Source organism: Protopterus annectens, chromosome 10.part0 (assembly GCF_019279795.1).
Source record: "Protopterus annectens isolate FY-2018-M chromosome 10.part0, PAN1.0, whole genome shotgun sequence".
In the NCBI taxonomy this organism is placed as follows: Eukaryota; Metazoa; Chordata; order Ceratodontiformes; family Protopteridae; genus Protopterus; species Protopterus annectens.
In genome coordinates, this window is record NC_056744.1 from 1,004,790,777 (window position 1) to 1,004,810,776 (window position 20,000).

General features: G+C 45.9%; 1 protein-coding gene across 1 annotated transcript in view; it reads left to right on the forward strand.

Annotated features, from left to right (window-relative positions):
* Nucleotides 1-20,000, forward strand: part of EIF2B3 (eukaryotic translation initiation factor 2B subunit gamma) — a 1,604,034-nt gene that overhangs the window by 89,329 nt on the left and 1,494,705 nt on the right. The window lies entirely within an intron of this gene.

The window sequence follows — 20,000 nt, forward strand, 5'->3', positions numbered from 1 at the left end:
TGTTTTAACCTGTGCAGCAGTAATACTGGGTGCCTGGCAATCTACTGGTATTGTGATTGGTCCTTTGGGGGGGAGAGGTAAAGCTGGCACTGAATCTGTCGGCCAGTATTTTGGCAATATCTGTTGGCTCTGTATAGGGGGTACCATTGTGCAGTAGCTCAGAGCAAATCTGGGTATTGCTATGGAGATTCTTTACTATCTGTTGCAATTCTGTTTTCATAGCTAACTTTAGAGGATTTGAGGAGGAATCTCAACCTTTTGTTGAGGCTGATAAGGGAGTTTTTCCAGTCTTGTGACTGCACCTTATTCTGCATCAGTTTCTTCCTTCTGTTGTAGAGTTTGTTTATGGCAGGGGGCCACCATATTGGCTTCCTTTTTTTTTGAGGAGAGCATCTTGGTTCTAATGGGTATGACTAGATCCATGTATTTGTGTATGTGTTCATACAGTGCATGGGTGTATGATTTGGCAATCATGCAACTATTCTCCATTTGCATGGGTGCCTTGAAGTTAGCCACTTATGTTTTTAGGAGCCCAAAGTTAGCTTTGGAGAAGTTTTCATGGTGGCTACCTTTGTGTGGGGTGGGGGTGGGAGGTATGTGGATTTCCAAGGTGATTAGTTTGTGGTTGGATCTAACCAGGGAGGAGTTGACTATTGGTGTAGAGCAACGGTCACCCATGTTAGTAATGACCAGGTCAGGGATGTTGCTACTTCTAGTGGGGGTAAGAACGAGCTGGTCCAGGGCATTGGAATTAAGGAATTCCAGAAAGCGTTGGGCAAGTGTATTGGTACACGAGTAGTTTTCCCAGTTAATGGAGGGGTAGTTAGTACGCTGCTACAAAACCATGATAGGTCATACACAATGGCCAGACATACAACGACCTCTTAGCAAATAAACTAACATGACTGAAGATAGTGAAGAGAAAAACAACCAGCCAGTAATTCACACTAGTTTATTATATTCTGATGTCTTGGCCAAAGCCTTCAAGGAGTAAAGCATTACAAGAAATACTTGCCTTACATACAAGAAGCAATTAACACTTAATTACATTGAAATACACAGCCTCCAGTTGCACTTCTCATTTAGCCCCCTAGGGGATGAAGTATCACATTTAAAAATGTAAGTTGATTCTGCACATAGTAATTGTTTTTTTATGAATGTTTCATCAAACTGAGAAACAGACCATTTTCAAAACAGTACATTGTAACCCACTACTGTCCCCATGGTGAAATTGATTCAAATGTACAGCTATAGAACTGTCTTCTTTTTTATCAGTAATATGTTTCATGTGCTCTAACAGCCTAGTTTTTAAACACTTACTCTCCTCCACATACAATATGTTACAAGGGCATCTAAGAGCATTCTCTATACACCGACCTCTTGAGTGTACAGACTTCCACATGTTGTCCAGCCTTTCCCCTCAGCAGGAATGACAGCACTAAATAATGATAGACTGTATACCTACCAAACTCCTACTGTATGACCTCTGGAGAAAGCCTGACATAATTGGGTGACAGAGGCCCAAACACATGTTCATACTTGAAATATTGCTGTTGTACACTGAGAATGTTGCTGGTGTTAGGGTTTATTGTAGTATATCTTTTCTGAGGGATATAAAGACAGAAACGGAAATGGATGTTAGCATTTATGGATTGTAATCACCAGAGTATGCTACTGATTTACCAAGGACAACACCTGTGTGGGGAACAGACAAACATAACAGGCAAACCTTTGGTCATTATGTGGATCGCCCTACAGCTGAGAGCTATGCAGACACTGAACTTTGTCGGACCGAAACCCATGCAGAAGTTTGATGTTCAGACAAACCCTGTTAAACTATCTGTAGTCAAAACATATAACAGCAATACTCACATTCTGCCCTTAAGTCTTGAACCTTCTCCTCCATTGTCCATTGTCTCCACAAGTCTTGTTGTAAGAGGTATTAGCTCACACACGTCCTCACAGGTAAGGGAAAGGGCCAACCCCCACATGGAGTACACAATTATAGGAGTGCGTTGCCATGACATTGGCTATTGGAATAACTGCACAGCTTCACTGCATGCATTTAGCAACTAGGGAACACCAATTGGTGCACGGGCCATTGCATGGTCATGAGCATAACCTACAAAAGACAAGATGCCATCTACTGAAAACACCTCTGTCATAGACAGTTAATTACTTCAAAGCTGATCCAGTTTAAAGAAATAGAAAAGATATATCTCTGAAAACTCCAGGAAAAAGAAATAAGGTATATGAAACAAGTAAGCATGTAACTGAATGCAGTAGGTGGTCTGTAATAATGGAAATAGTGGTTTGAAAGAATGTTTTTCAGCAAGACTTGCTGTACTGATTTACTGCTGAACAGCACCGATGGCAATAGCATGTGGCTGTGTCTGTAATGACATAGATCGCAGCTTAGGCCCCTGACTTACCCCAGGAAAGGACAGCTGACATTTGGCAACTACTAGAGTGTCTGTCAAACACCACTGACTGTGCCACTGCTAGGCTAGCTGCTGGGATGTTTTACATATCCATATGTTACCTGTGCATATAACACTTTTAAATAGAGCTATACAGAGCATGTGCAGAGTAAAGTACTGTTGCAGAACTGTGTGTTGAAGTACATGTGATATAGTGAGTTCATACCATTCAACTGTACAGTCTCATAAGCACATGTGTGCCTGATATCTGTAGTCACTTACACATAGACTTGTGTTAGGCAAACCATTGTCAAGTCTGTTAACAATGACACCGTCACATAATAGCCTAGATATGAATGTGGTACATTTTCCAGATTAGCATAGTGATTGCAAAGCCCACTGTGCAATCAACTTGCTTATCTATGTATGTAAATAAGTTGTGCATGTTCTACTTGTGTATAATATCAGTTTCAGTGTGTACAACACGCACAAATGTTTAAAGGTACTGGTTGTTGCATTGCCATGACAGTGATATGGGTAGTAGAATAGTCATGATTATCCGGTTTTAATGGGAGAAGTGTGCAACTGTGTTATGACCCTCTGTCCACGCCTACCACAAGCAGCTAACTGAACACCTACATACAGTGGATATCAAGAGTGTACACACCCCTGTTGAAATGCCAGGTTTGTGTACTATACAACAGTGAGACCACAGAAATTCTTGTCAAAACGTTTCCCACCTTGAATATGACCAATAATCTGTACAATTCTGTTGACAAACAAACAAATCTGTTAGGGGAGTAAATATTAAATGTAAGAAATGTTCTATAAAGTGGTTGCATACATGTGCACTCACAGAAGCACTACTTGGTTGATGCACCTCTTGCAGTAATCACAGCATTCTCATTCTGGTTAACACATGCCATCAATTAACAAGACTCTGATTACCTCAAATAATGTTCAGCTGTCCTAGTAGGATATATTTGACATTTATCCATTTGCTTGCTATAGCAAAAGACATGTTTGGCAGAGAGCTTACAAAGCATTCAAGGGAACTCATTCTGGAAAGGTATCGGTCAGGAGTAGGGTAGAAGAAATGTCCCCATCATTGGATATACCATGGAACACAGTGGAGACAGTCATCAAAAAGTGGATTAAATATGGGACAACAGTACTATTTGAAAAGAACCAGATGTCCTTCCAAAACAGATGACAAGACATGTTGAGAACTGGTAAGGGAGGCTGCCAGGAGACATGCAGCAACACTGAGGGGCTTGTAAGACTCTCTGGCAAGTACTATTTCTGTAGTACATGTGGCAACAATTGCCTGGAGTCTGCACAAGTCTGGCCTATGGGGAGGTGTCAGTAGATAGGACTAGCAAACGCCATCCAGGGCTGTGTACAGGTAGCTAAACATAACATCAAGTCTCCCAAAGGCGTGTGCTACAATGTGTAATGGTGTCATGGGACCAACGTTCAAACCTACAGACAGTATTCCTAAAGCTACTTGTGGTGCACAAACAACACCTCACTTCACCTGAGGACCACCATACACACGTTGAAGCATAATGGTGGCAGAGTCCAGCATCAGGGTTGCTGTTCATTAGCTAGAACTAGGCCTGTAGACATGGTGGAGGGAATTCTGAATAGTTATAAATAACCCTCACCTGTGTGCCACAACCATCAAACATCTGCAATATGGCCGAGGATGGAGAGGGGTTTCATCTTCCAACACAACAATGAACTGAAGCATACATCCAAAGCTAGCTAAGAATTGCTCTATCTGAACACAGTCAAGGTTATGAACTGGGCCAGATAAACCCTAGACTCAACACCAATAGTAAATCCCCAGTGTGACCTCCAAGGACTGTGCACATGAGCTGGCCTTGCAGTCTTACAGAGTTGGGGAAATTTGTAGGGAAGACTGTCCAAATAATGCCAAGGCAAGATGTGCCATGCTAATATACCCCTTCCCAGGCAGTGCGACTGCTGTTGTGCAATTAACAGGTACTTCAATCAAGCATTGGTTTCAGGGTGTTCATAGCTATGCAACCGCAATATTGTATGCATCTCATTCAGTATCTTCACGACTAACACATTTGTCTGTTTCTTGATTGGATTGCACAGGTCATATATCACATATAAGTTGTGTAGTGTTTTCAAATGCAGTACTCGGTGGTCTCATCTTGTATCATAAAAGAGGCTGCTGATGAGATGTTCAAATCAAATGTATGTCATTAATTGGTGACATCAGTCCTCATATCATCCCAGTTATGTGTCAGACAAACACATAGGGGTTGTGAGGAACCGAGCAAACATAATTGCCAGACATCTACACATTCAGCAGTGATTTGTACAGTTGTGAGATGTGGTCTACAGTAGATGCCAGTGTGCTATACAGATGCACAGCAATAATGTGTACATGGGTGCAGTATGTTCTAGGGAAGGGACGTCACCTACTAACACAAGTCAAGCATCACAGAGATGTATATTGCTAGTAAGAAGGTTTAAGAATGGGTGCAATGCATGATGTTGAGGGCCCATGTGTCATGCATTCAACTGTTGGGTAATGTGAGGTCTGTGTAATAGCTGTGTGCCACCTCACCTGTAACTGTGTGTGTGTGTGTGTGTGTGTGTGTGTGTGTGTGTGTGTGTGTAAGTAAACCATACTGTACAGGTAATAAATCAGAGATATTGTCTTCCCCTCATTGGTGGTGATGGGGGTCAGGGTCCCTCCCGCGTGGAAACTGATGTCAGTGTCTCTGCTGACTCTGACAATGATGATAGTCATAGTGAGGCACAGGCAGGGTTGTCAGGGGCTGAATCTGTGCCACTGGTTGGCATTCCATTTTTGTCCACCCCATCCCCGCACACATTCACAATGGCTACACATGCCCCATCACCAGTGGCTATAGATGAGGGACAGTTGGCAAGTGGTGGCATGGGACAGGAAAGTGTGGTGACTGTAGACTCCAGCCATAGCTGGATAACAGGTGAGGTCCCACACAGGCGGATGGACAGGGGTGCTCTGAGGGGGACTGCTGCCCATCATGGCCCTGCCAGAAGTGCCATAGCAGGTATCACCAGATGCATGTTTTGGACCGTTATGGAGACACAGGCACGTATGGAACATCACACCAGACAGACTGTCAATGTCTAGATGGCAAATCTTCCTGCTATGTGTGACAACATCCGTGATCTTGCAGATGCCCACCGTTATTATGCTGAGTTCATGGATAGACGGTTGAGTAGGATGGTGGCACTCCTTGACCATGGGATGTCTGCGCTGGGGCATGTTGTGGGAGATGGCCATCGGCCATGTGGGCATAGGACAGCACCATGAACAGCTGAAGGTCTATGTGGCCCATGCAACATGTTGCTCCTGCTCCCGTAGTGGCAGTACCAGCAACATGAATGTAGGGGGGGGTGCTGACCACACCACAATGCACCAGGCTACGGGTATGTGGCCCTGGCCGGTCCCAACAGAGAAACTGATCTAGCAGACAACTATCAGCATGAGGGACTTCTACTCCATCTGGCTTTGGGCCTGGTGGTGCCAGCGGTACCCCTGGCAGGCCCAGTTCCTGTGTCTGGGGCCGCACACTGTGAACTGTACACCCTGCCATGTACGGTATGCAGCTGTCCAACATACCCCTGTATTGAGCAGCGACATGGCAGAACTGTGTGCATCCATAAACACCTCACCATCACAGCTAGGGCACATCCATACTTACACACACCACCTCTGCATGGCCCATGTAATACACAACCCCCAACCCACACACATGATGTCAACCAATTGGCTCACCCTAGGCCTCTGACAAACCCGCACTACACCCTGCGCATATAATGACACCTGTGCCACATCCCTGTCATCCATACCATCGATGCAGGGACATGCTAACATGGTTCTGATGCACAGGGTGAATTTAGTACAGGTTAGCAATGTAATGCTGTGTAAAGTGTTGTCAGCCAGCATGTTTAATGGTTACACCTCAGTGTGTGTAGCTGTCCAGCCATGATGCATTATTGCTATTATTAACACTGACTGACTGTGGTCTCCATAATGTATACTGTTTGTGTTCTAGGTGTCTGTCAGGAGGATGTAGCCCTGCAGTCCTTTCCTGCAAGGGGTATGGCAGTGTGGTAACACATTGACTGTGTCATAGCCAGGGTACAGCTGTACACAGTTAACAGGTCTGTATAACAGTTATTGCATGTGCCATATGTCTGATAGGGATGAGAGGTGTATACAGGCAAGGGCATGGTGGCTGATGTCAGCAACTCTTGTACAGTGGGCAGTGGTAAGTGTCCTGGGTGGTACACACTAAAGGTTTGTGAATACCACACGCACAGAGGGTATTGTGTTGATGCGACACACAGAGAGTACTGTTCACGTACATACACGCACACATAGGATCACGATTGCCAGTATTGGGTTTGACACCCCCACCCATCTAGTTATTGGTGGTACAGTGTTAGATAGTTATCACAGTGGGGCACAGAGCTCATGCTGTGTTGTGTTTCTGAAATACATGTATAGTGATTAACATCACATGCTCCTGTAAGGTATGGCAGTGGGTGGTGTAGTTGGTTTGACAGTTTTCATATTACTGTCACACACGAGTGTACACACTCCCAAACACTGCTGTACACACCAATGCACACACACATACACACACACACACACACACACACACACACACACACACACACACACACACACACACACACCAGACCAACCTAGATTATTTGTAACATACTATTCCATACTGTTGCACAGGGCTTCTAGGGCTGCACAGTGTGTACAGATACCATTACGGCTGATGTGAACAGCAGAACTAATCCAGTAGACTTTGAAATGTGTACTGTGTCTACCATGGCATAAATATGAATCCAAGGCCATCCAATGGATGTCATGTGTGCACACACACACACACACACACACACACACACACACACACACACACACACACACACGCGCACACACACAAAATACTCTTCTCTCACACACATTTGCCAGGAGTGGGGGTAGAACCAATACCTATCTATTCATTGTTGTACATTTATTGCATGCACCATGGAAGGTATGGGGTGACACTTGTCCAAAGCTAAGTCTACAGCCAGGGACATCACCAGGGTTTGCAAATCATGGCAATGGGAGATGTACTGGGTGAGAGGGGCCACAAAATACTGTAACCTACACGTATACACAATTACACACAATGATACACACACACACACACACACACACACACACACACACACACAAACGCGCACACATATTTGCAAGGTCTTATATTAGATGCCCTAGCTATGTGGTTGTTGGTATTATAGTGTTGTGCAGTTCATGCACATACCACAGAGCTTATAGGTTGTGGAGTATCCCAAGGTACCTATATAGTGAATAACATCTACAGAACTTGTAAGGTATGGCAGTGGTGTTTGTACTGTGTGAGACGGGCCACCAACTACTTTCACCCACATGTTTACACACTCACAGGCACTCTCAAACACACTAATGCACACACACACACATTTGACAGTCCTGAGATCCATGGTTTCAAAGAGTCATAGGTGTGTATGTGGCAAATGGCCATGGAGGCTTTACATGGCTAGCCCATGGGAATACACTGACATCATGCCACCTGACGATACTCCCCAGTGTGTGTACTGTGTATAGTCACTGTAGTGATCCCCAGGGTGGGTATTTTATTCTCCATCCACTCCTCCTGATATCTGTTGTAGAGGGCCAGTGCTGTGCTCAGCTTGACATGTGTGTGGCATCTATTCCATGGCGTGGCCAGTCTCTGGGCTGTGCACCTGTCCCTCCAGCATATACTATTGATTGCGAGGATGGGGTTGAGGTATCTGGGGCATGTTGTGTGACAGATTGGTTTCCTCGGATGTAGCATTCCTGACAGGGTTGGGTCAGACATGGCTGTGTATGTCAGGCAGAGATCGCACCTTCATAGGGAATATGAGACAGAGATTCAGTGCAGTTGTTGGAGTCTGTCCATATGGGTCAAGTTTGTAGTTCCTAAGATACTCTTTGTGAGATACATTTGCAGACTGTCCTGTTGTTGATGGTGTCCAGTGGGGTACATGGCAAGAGGGCCATAATACACATTGATTGGCCTACTGAGGGGTGTGTAAAGGGAAACACTGTCCTTTTACTTCATGGATTCCACACCCTGAGTCAGGTGTAGTGACACATGGACATTTGGAAGCAGTGGCGCTGTGGTGGTCACCATACAGCTCACTGTCAACCTGTGTTCCCAGTTCCATTATACCAACAACAGTGTTCAGTGGACCACCATCAATGTATTACTTTATGGGAACCATGTCGTACCCAAGGGGGATGGCGGCACATCATCTGGCATTGAGCGCATGTCCAGGGATCTGACAACAGTCATAGATCTCAGAGGTCTTTGTGTAGGATGTCAAACTCGCATGGGGGGATAATAATAGCACCCACCTTGTATTCATCTGCAGACATGGTTAGCCAGGGTGCCTTTGTATTGGGCTAGTCCTCAGAGGTGTGGATCCCAAGCATGAGGGAACCCAGGTCCACAACCTTTGGGACTCCACTCATGACTGTTCAGCAGTCTGAGATAGGCTCCGCTGCTTTCACAGTGTGGGTTCTGTCTGTGAACCAGTTTGCAGGCCACCTACTGATGTAGGTGTGGCTGCCTACCTGAGTGTGTTTGTGTATGATTCCTGAGTGAGGAGCGATATCCAAGGATTAGATGGGCAGCCTATTTTGTTATTTATCCCATACTGTCACATGGTTATTGCACATGGCACAATTCTTATCAGGCTGCAGAGTGTCTACAGGTCCCTCTATAGTGGGTGGCAACTGTGGGCCTTGTAATGTGGACACTGGGAGATATACTGGGTGGGCAACAGCAAAACATTACAAAACACCCCCCCCAATGGTATGGTTCTCACACAAACACAACAGCCCACCCACCGAGAGGATACTTTTCACACACACTCTCACACACACACCCACACACATTTGCCCAGACTGAGATTAGAACCCTACCTATCTATTTATTTCTACTACAGTGGTATTGCATTTATCACACTCACCACGGAGCTTATAGGGTGACAGTTGTGCAAAGGTACTTCTAAGATGAGGAACATCACCAGCCCTTGTAAAGTGTGGCAGTGTGTGATGTACTGGGTGGGAGAGGCCACAAAATAGTTAAACTACACATATACACACTTACACACACACATTTGCCAGTACTGGGATTAGAATTCCTATCTAACTAGTTATTTGTACTATAGTGATGTCCTTCAAGGATGCATCTGCAGTCCTTACAAATGGGTTGTCCTGTCGTCAGGCAGCCCTTCGGTCGGCCGGATTCCAAAGTCTGGGTCTGGCCTCGGCTGGTGTCGCACTTCACCCGACGTCATAGCTGCAGTTATTCGGGTATAAAGGCATCAGCCGACGCCATTTTCCTCAGTCTTTCTTGCCGCGTGGCGCTCGAAGCAGAAGCTGTTCGCAAGTGCCGGTCGGTCAGAACCAGAGATTACTACTACCGAATACGTCTACTACTACCGAAGACTTCTAAAATCTAAGTACCCCGTTGGGGACTCTTTCTTGCCTCAGCCGATGTCAGAAAAAGTGAATAACTGTTTAACTTGTGGGAAACAAATACCTCATAAAGATTTCCACTCTTACTGCTTACCTTGTTTAGGCCCAGACCACGACGTAGCAGCTTGTCTAGCCTGTGCTTTTTAACCGACGGACGCTTCGACGCCGGTCGGAATTTGCTGAGGAGTTTTTCGCTCGATTTTGCTTACATTATGCCGCCGGATCCTCAGACTACGCAAATATCTAAAAGCGCAGAAAAGGACCGACACTGCGGTCCGGTTTCGCCTCCGAAACCGCGGTTAACCAGAGTGTCTCGGTTTCGCTGAAACCGAGCAAGCGGTTCTTCCTTCAGCCGAAAACTTACCTCCTACCGAGGCCTCTTCCAACCTGGTGGAATCGGCTTCTGAAATCACTCCTGCTCTTACAGTTTCTCAGGAATTATCTGACACTATCCCCTTGGATATTTCTACCCCTGCACGTGGAGCTGCTAGGCCACCTGCATCCATGTCCATTAAGGCCTTTGCCAGGGCCAAAGCAGCTAAAACTACTAAATCTGTGCCTGCTAAGATCCCCTCTCACAGGCCTAGCTCTAGTTCACAAATGCTTAGTTTAGCAGAGGACCTCATTTCTTTAATCCGGGGATCCCAACCTCAACCTGACAGGGCCTCTCACCCACCTCCAGAGAAGAGGCCTAGAGCAGAGCCCCCTGAGCCTGTTTCAACAGATGATTCCTCTGATGATTAAGATAACACAAACCCTCCAGAGGCTCCTTTCTCCCCTTATGAAGACTCTGATGCTGAAGAGTCCATTCCTTCTGCCTCTCCGCCTGAGGAATTTTCCTTTGGGGAAACCTTGCATGCTATGAGGGAACAATTTCAGTGGCAGGGCCAGGATTTTTCAGACTCCAGAAAAAGGCTTAGAACCTTTCTGCATTTACCACAACATAGGCCTTTAGCCATACTACCAGTTCTTTCTGTTGTAGATGATGCATTTAATGATGCTTGTACTGCTCCTGATTCTCTACCTCCGGCCCCTGCTAAGCCCAATAGGTACTACAGGGTCCCAGACACGCATTACCATTTGTATAAGGCTCCCTTTGCAGATCCCGAGTCTATCTCCCAGGGCCCTAAGGCTGTAGCAGCTACCTCTGCCAAAACCCTCCCTCTGAAAGGGATTCCAGGTCCTTAGAGAGATGGGGTTGAAAAGTTTACACTTCTGCTACTCTATCAGCTAGTGTCTTGAACTGTCAATGCCATATGATCCAGTATCAAGAATTTATGCTAGATCAGTTAACCAAAACTGTCCTCGGATGAACCATTAGACAAAAAATCTGTTCAGGAAATGGTACATAACATTCAGCAAGTCAGTAACCATTCCTTAAAATGCGGCTATGATGCACTGGAGGCTTCCTTTAGATCAGCCATGACTGGCACAGTTATCAGAAGGCATGCGTGGTTAAAAGAGCAGGCCTTACCAGACCATGTCAAATCAAAACTACTAGATGCTCCCATGGACAAGATCAATTTGTTTGGCTCTCCTGCACAACAGGTGCTGAAGAAGATGGAAGAGAATGCAAAATCTGTCCAAACAGTGAAAGATTTCTTACAGGTCCAACCTCCAAGGTTTAGCAGGAATTGGCCCTCCAAGAATTGGTCCTTTCCAGACTCCGCCAGAGCTCAGAGAGGCAGGAATAGGCGTTCAAGAGGCAGAAGCCAATCCAGGGGTGCCTACAGGGGACGCCAGTGGCAGTGTAACAACCAGCGAGGTGCAGCCACAGACACAGCCACCACCACTACTACAGGACAATCACAGTGACTTGGCTCTAGCACCGCCTACCAGGGAACAACTAGAAGCACCCTTGTGCGGAAAGCTAGCTTTATTTTCAGTAAACTGGCATTACATCACAAGAGACAAGTGGATTTTGCAGACAATAGACCAGGGTTACAGGTTTCACTTCCATACTCTACCAGGGAAGAGAGGAATGCTAAACCTACCTCCAAATCAAAAGGCAGAAGCTCTAAAACAAATAACTCAATTATTAAGGATGAGAGCTGTGGAAAAGGTACCATCTATGGAGCAAGGACAGGGATTTTACTCCAGGCTCTTCCTGGTACCAAGAAAAGAAAGCAAATGGAGACCTATTCTCAACCTGTCCACTTTAAACACATTCCTCATTGTTCCAAAATTCAAAATGCTGACCCTACAGCAGCTTCTTCCCATGCTGGGCAAGGAGTCTTGGCTGGTAACTCTAGATCTCAAGGAGGCATACCTGCACGTCCCCATACGACCAAATTGCAGAAGATACCTCAGATTTCTTGCAGGATCAGAGCATTATCAATTCTCAGCATTGCCCTTTGGCTTATCTACTGCGCCCAGAGTGTTCACGAAATGCCTGGCATCAGTAATTGCTCATTGCAGGCTTCAGGGAATCCAAATCTACCCTTACCTGGACGACTGCCTGATACAAGCGGACAACAGAAACAAGCTAGCAGAAGACTTGAAAAGGGTCATTTACCTACTACAAGCTCTGGGATACACAGTCAATATAAAAAAGTCAAGACTGATACCATCCCAAAGGATAACCTTTCTGGGTGCAGAGCTGGACACAACGAAACAAATGGCATTCCTAACAGTAGAAAAACAGGAGCAACTCCCTCTCTACTTCTTGGCATTGACAAAGCAGAATCATCTAACAGCAAGAAAAGTCCTGCAAGCCTTGGGTTTCATGGCATCCTGCATAATATTGGTTCCACATGCCAGACTACATATGAGAAAGTTACAGTGGTACCTAAGGAATTTATGGTCTCAGCACAAGCACAGCCTAGAAACCCAAATTCCAATAATTCCATGCCTGAAGCAAGAATTCCAATGGTGGGCTCAGGCTTGTCAGTCAAACAAAGGATTGCCTTTCCACAACACTCAACCAAGCCAAACCATCACAACGGACTCAGACCTCGGTTGGGGGCCACATGCTGGACAAGTGCATTCAAGGTTTATGGACTCAAGACCAGCTGCACTTACACATAAATCAAAAGGAAATGCTGGCAGTAAAACTGGCAATTCAGGCATTCAGACCATTTCTTCGACAAGGTCAACTGTTGATAAGGACAGACAACACCACGGTTATGTGGTACATCAACAAGCAGGGAGGCACACATTCGTTCCCTCTATGCCGGATGGCAATGGAACTCTGGAATGTGGCCCTGAGCTACAACATTCAGTTACAAGCAACTTTTTTACCAGGAAAAGAAAACATTCTAGCAGACATACTAAGCAGAACTACCACGGATGCCCACGAATGGATGCTGCATCCGGACATCTTCAAGACAATTACAAGAAAATGGGGCTCCACAAATAGACTTATTTGCATCCCCACACAATCACCAACTAAAGAAATTCTGCACAAGGACGTACCACCCACTTGCTTGGAAGGTGGACTCCTATCTTTCAGCTGGAAAACCTGACAGCATATGCATTCCCACCACTTCCTTTGATGCACAAGGTGCTATTGAAGATCAAAGAGGACCGTCCAAGGATCATTCTGATAGCTCCAGACTGGCCAAGACAACATTGGTACCCATTACTGAGGAGCATGTCTCGGGAACAAATATGGCCTCTACCCTTGTTCCTTGCTGTTAACACAGAACAACTACAACACCCTGCATCCAAACCTGAAAACACTGCAGCTGACTGCCTGGAACATTGCATAAGAACAAATAACCCAAACTTATCCCAAAGGGTTAAAGACATTATCTTGGAGGCTCAGACCCTCAACAAGAAAAAATTATTCAGCAAAATGGAAAAGATATTTCATTTGGAGTACTGCAAAAGGAGAAAATGTGTCACTGGTAAACATAGCCAACATCCTGGAATACTTGGCAGAGCTCTTCCACAAAGGCCTGTCCTATTCTTCCATCAAGATTCATGCATCAGCTATTTCAGCAGAATACACTTGGATCCTCCAGTCTTCTCACATCCTCTGCTCAGGCAGTTTCTGAGAGGAATTAAAATGTAAAACCACCTAGGAAGCCACCATTGCCAGCATGGGACTTGAACTTTGTGCTAGAAAAATTGACACTTCCTCCTTTCGAACCAGCAGCAACAGCAGAATTACAATACTTATCATGGAAAACTGCTTTCCTGTTGGCAATCACTTCAGCAAGAAGGGTATCTGAGCTACAGGCACTAATGGCAGTACAGCCCTTCCTGATCTTCCATCAAGATAGAGTATCCATGAGAACTAATCCTACTTTTATGCCTAAGGTGGTCTCCAGAGTATCTTTGAATCAGGCTATCCACCTACCTACATTCTTCCGCAACCCACAGAACAGGGGAGAAAGACTGTTGCATACCTTGGATGTGCATAGACAATTACGCTACTCCTGGACAGGACCAAGGGCAATAGGAAAACTGACCAGCTACTGGTAGCATATGCAACAGGAATGGAAGGAAAAGCAATTTCAAAACAGACAATCTCTAAGTGGATAGGAAATTGCATTAGATTTTGTTACTCCTACCATGGAAAGAAAACTCCAGAAAACATCAGGCCACACTCTACAAGGGCTACAGCCACTACTACAGCCTTTCTGCGAGGAGTGGCTACCAAAGACATTTTAGATGCTGCTACTTGGAGCTCCGTGCATACATTTGCCAAGCATTATAATTTACCTTTATACTCCAGATCCCGAGCAGGTTTTGCCACTGCTGTTTTGCAAGGGATCTTAACTACACCATAATTTTATTTCTCCTCCTCACCCATTTTGCCTATGGTATTCTACCCATTTGTAAGGACTGCAGATGCATCCTTGAAGGACATAGTACAGTTTTGTACCTACCATAAATGTAGATGTCCGATAGGAATGCATCTGCAGTCAGGATTACCCTCCTTCCCTCTGTGGTACTCCTAGGGTATTTGCCCATCTTGTAGCTAGCTGGGGAATCTATTATGGTGTATTTGTTTGTATATATGTACATACATGCTTATTTTGTTGGCTTTCTACTATTTGGAATCATTTACATTTATCCAAATTTAGCCTTCCTAGAGGGCACCTGGCATCTGGGGCAAGAAACACTGAGGAAAATGGCGTCGGCTGGTGCCTTTATACCCGAATAACTGCAGCTATGACGTCGGGTGAAGTGCGACACCAGCCGAGGCCAGACCCAGACTTTGGAATCCGGCCGACCGAAGGGCTGCCTGACGACAGGACAACCCATTTGTAAGGACTGCAGATGCATTCCTATCGGACATCTACATTTATGGTAGGTACAAAACTGTACTTTATGCAGTTATCGTCCACGCCACAGAGCTTATGAGTCCTGATGGGAGGCACTTCTAAGATGACTGATATCTGCAGGACTGCTAAAGTAAGGAAAGGAGAAGTGTACTGGGTTTGAATGGACCCAAAAGCTTTTAGTTCTAAACACACACACACACACACACACACACACACACACACACACACACACACACACACACACACACACACACACACACACACTCTGTCTCTCTCACACACACACACACACACACACACACACACACACACACACACACACACACACACACACACTCTCATGTTTACATTTGCCAGGACTGAGATTAGAACTCCTACCTAGCTAGTTATTTGTACTATATTGTTATACACTTATCACATGCACCACAGAGCTTATGGGGCTGAGGCTTGATGGAAGGCAGTTCTAAGATGACTGCTATCTGCAGGACTGCTACATTAGAGAAAGGGGAAGTGTACTGGGTGTGAATGGACCCAAAAGCTTTTAGTTGTAAGACACAGACACACAGACACACACACGTTTGCCAGGACTGGAATTGGAACTCCTACGTAACTTGTTATTTGTACTGTAGTGTTATGCATTTATCACATGCACCACAGGGCTTATGGGGCTGGGCCTGACCAAAGTGACTTCTACGGTGACAGACATCTTCAGTACTGCTAAGGTGGGGCAATGGGAAGTGCACTGGGTGGGGAAGGGCTGTTCATTCCCAGATCCTACTGACATTTCAGTAAGTGTATGAGCATAACAAGTGTGTTCTTCTATAGTACATGTGGGACTCCATTCTAGGGATTGTTGTACTCCAGTCCAGTTTGTTTTGTGCTACAGCCATACCTCTCTACCTGCTGTTGCAGGATATCTGGAGATAGCCTATCAAAATGTGGGGACAATGGGCCATACAGTGATTGTGATAATTTCTCTCAGTAATGTCTGGGTTGCTAGGGTTACAGGGCTTGTTTTAGCAAACATCTGTCATATATGCCATTTGACACTGTCATGTATTGTTTCAGTACCTCATGACATACCTCCTCAGATCATCACGGTGATTTACCAGAGGAATACAGAATGGATGATGCACACACCAGGTTTATGGGCTAAATGCTAAGTATTCTTGCACAATCTAGACTGCTGAGAGGTGTGCCTACAAGCAATTGACACCTGGTGCTGTATAAATGGTACAGCACCTTGGTGATATATTACAATGGTGGAATCTCTGTGCATTTATGTTCTGGCCTGGTCTGATTTCCAGTCCACAGTTGGGTAATACAAGTCAGACAGGATCAGGGTGACAGGCAGACTCCAGACAGATTTGTAGGGGATAGGATATGTGTGTGTGGGGGGTGTCCTGGGTCAGATATGTTTGCCTATAGGTACCAGTACTTTGCATTGGGTTCTCCTCAATGGCTGACTGCACTTGGGGGGGGGGGTCTTGTGTGTGTCAGACTGTTTGACCAACCTGGAGGTGTGTGTTTGTCACACATATATGTATGGCCCACCTCATTTTGCTTGGATGGCCACATGTTGGGGTCAGGATGTTGCATAGGATGAGTGATCAGGGAGGGGTGTGTTACCCCCCATGGCTGTGGGCCAGGGTTCTGTGGGTGCAGATATGTCACCATCTTCCAGGGTTAGGCCTGCCTGCAGTGAGTGCATTCCCATGTTTAAACTCCTAGCGCTGCCTGTCAACTGTACAGAGTATCACAGAATGTCCACATCCATGACTCGTATATCTTGTTGATTACCTAGACAAGTCTGGTTTTCAAGCAAAAGTGTTTTGCAGGTCACTCAGGGTTGAAGTCCCATATTTCTGACAGTTGACATTGCAGTTTTAGACACATCAGACATTCCATGCTAATACAAATCATTCCATCAACTTTATAACATTATTAGAGCAGTATTTCACAGGTGTCCGTCTCTTTGGACCTTCATCACCCCATTATTCATGGCTTTTTCCAGACATCTGGCTCCCTGAGGATGGCAGGTTTGCTCCTAGCAGTTATCGGCATGGCCTTTCTTTGCATTTTGTGGACTGTGTTATGTTGGTGTTATGGACCCCGTGACACTCCCTAATAGGGCACTGTGGGTGAGGCATAGGCATTTGCCAGAGGTCTGTAGGCCAGGTGTGACAGATGCAGGCCATCTGTAGCAAAGTAGTGCATTCTGATGAGCATATGTTTCCAGGCTTGTCGGCAGAGACACCCCTGGGGTGGCACCAGTAAGTTGAATGTGGGTGTTACTGACAATTGCTTTCTGTCACTATTGCGCCATCACTCTGGGTGACAGCTGGATGCTGCTTAAGGCTTGGAACATGTTACTGCATTTCTACTGTACTGTGGCGGGGGGGGGGTGACACACCTGTACACGATACACATCTGCACAGACTCTGCTATTTGCTTAATATTTTAGTCCCATTTAGCATAGTGGTGTGCCCTATCTTTCAGACTACAGGCATAAGAGTATCAACCACAGGTCAAATTGTTCTGGCATAAACATTTGTAGTTTCAGACTTCTTACCTTTCAAAGCCATACTGCCACTGCCCAACCTGCTTTGATATCACTGTGTAAAAGTCTGTGGGTGGGGATTTCATGGATGTCGCCATGTGGGGGCCTTTGCCAGGCATTTCTGTATGGCTTTCTACAGCTGATCTGTTGTGTGGGGCTGGTGGTGGGTATGGGACCCCCACTTTGACATTCATGCATGTGACCTCTAACCCCCTCCCCAGTTATTTGGCTCACCACATATGCTGCAGTGGTATTTATCAACTAGGGTGGTACTGCATGGTGTGGGTAGTGCAGTACTGGGGATGCACTTCCTGCTGTCCCACAGAGCTGTCAGTTGTCTGCTGCTGTCCCAGTTAGCCACCCCATTCCCTTACATGCATGATCAATACCATAGATATGCTATCAAAATTCCACTCCATTAGTTTATTTTGTTACAGAAAATGGCTTGCCTTGTTCCTGCAGCTGTTGTGAGGGTGGTGCTTGAGGGCTGACTATGTCAGATGCACGCAGTACACTGCCTATACATGGTCAGGTATAGGTGGTGTGATGTTTGGCATCCATTTTACTGTGTGTGCGAGTCAGAGAGAGAGAGAGATTCAGTGTCAGTGTATGTACTATGCATTGTCTCTTTGCCAAGTCCAGGGTATACTGGGCATGCTTCCATCTACCTACAGGGGCAGGCTCAGGATGTTCCTCCTCCTAGTCACTCTGTGCCTGTGGAGGCCTTGGCAGTGGTGGCGGGCTGTGTGGCCCTTCCCCATTTTGTTCCTGCTGTAGCTGTTTCCACAGTATCATATTGTAAGGCATGGCATATACTTTGAACATGTGTGCACATGTGGCAGGAGAGTACTGCAAGGCTCCACCAGATATGTCAAGGGAGCAGAACCGTGACTTGAGCATCCCAAACACATGCTCTGTAATGATCTTGGTTTGTACGTGTGCCTCATTATGGCGTTGTTGTATGGGTGTGTGTGCATTTCTGATGGGTGTCATCAGCCACGGCTCCAGTGCATAGCCAGCATCCCCCTCCAGCTGGCCATATAAGATCTCCCCACTGGCAAACGCCCGGTACAGCTGTGATGAATGCCAGATGTGGGAATCGTGATAGCTTTCAAAGCTGCCAGCACATGCGTTCATGATAATGCCCTGGTCATTGCACACGACCTGGCAGTTGATGGAGGGGAAGTCCTTGCGGTTTATGTAGACCCTACCCTGTTCACCAGTTGGTGCTTTGATGTGGATGTGCGTGCAGTCTGTGGTACCCAGTACCTCTGGGTAGTCTGCTACACGGTGGAAGAGACTCATATTGCTGGTCCTCTACTCACAGGTGCTGGGGAAGTGAATGTGCTCAGCAGCATGTGTTCGCATGGCATCCAGGAACTGGTGGAGTATCCCGGATGCAGATGCCTGTGAGACTCCCATGATATCCCCAGTTGGTCTTTGGAAAGTACCTGTCGCTAGTATTCTTAAGGATACACATACCTTGGTATCCACTGGGATGGGTTTCCCTCTGTTGGTTCTGGCTGTGAGGTGAGGCCGGCACAGCTCAACAAGTTGCTGAAGTATGTCCCTGTTCAGCCTGTATCGCTCTACTGTCTCCAGATCATGTAGCCCCTGGTAGGTTACCCCGGGTCTGAACACTCTTCTCCCCTCCTCAGTTTGAGTTGGTTGTCAGCATTTTCCTCCTCACCACCCTCAGTCTCTCACACATGCTGATAGATCAGAGCAACAGCAGCCCCAAAAATGTTTTGTTAGATTTGTTAGTTTAAAATTCCCCTGAATGTGTACACCAGTGGTATAGAGTTTGTGGGGAAAAAACAGACTGAAAGGTGTTTGCATAGTTTATAGTAGTGTGCTGGGCTGCTGCCTGTGTAATTGGCGGATTCTGATACATTCCACCTGCCAGCCAGGCTTGTTCTCCTTGATTGCCTTCCTTCTGCCTTCCCATTTCCTCCCTAATTAAGCCCTGATTTGTGCCACACATTCCCGCTGCTCAAATGTCAACAGTTCTGCTATCCCATTTTTTTTTTCTTTTGTGTTTTAGGCCCAGTGCACACTGCACACTGCACAACTAAACACTTTTAAGCAGAACTGGCCTTTCCTAGCAGAGAACATGCTCTGCATTTCATGGAATAGGGAAATACAGCCTCAGACACACCCCCTGCCAAAGCTGTGCTTAG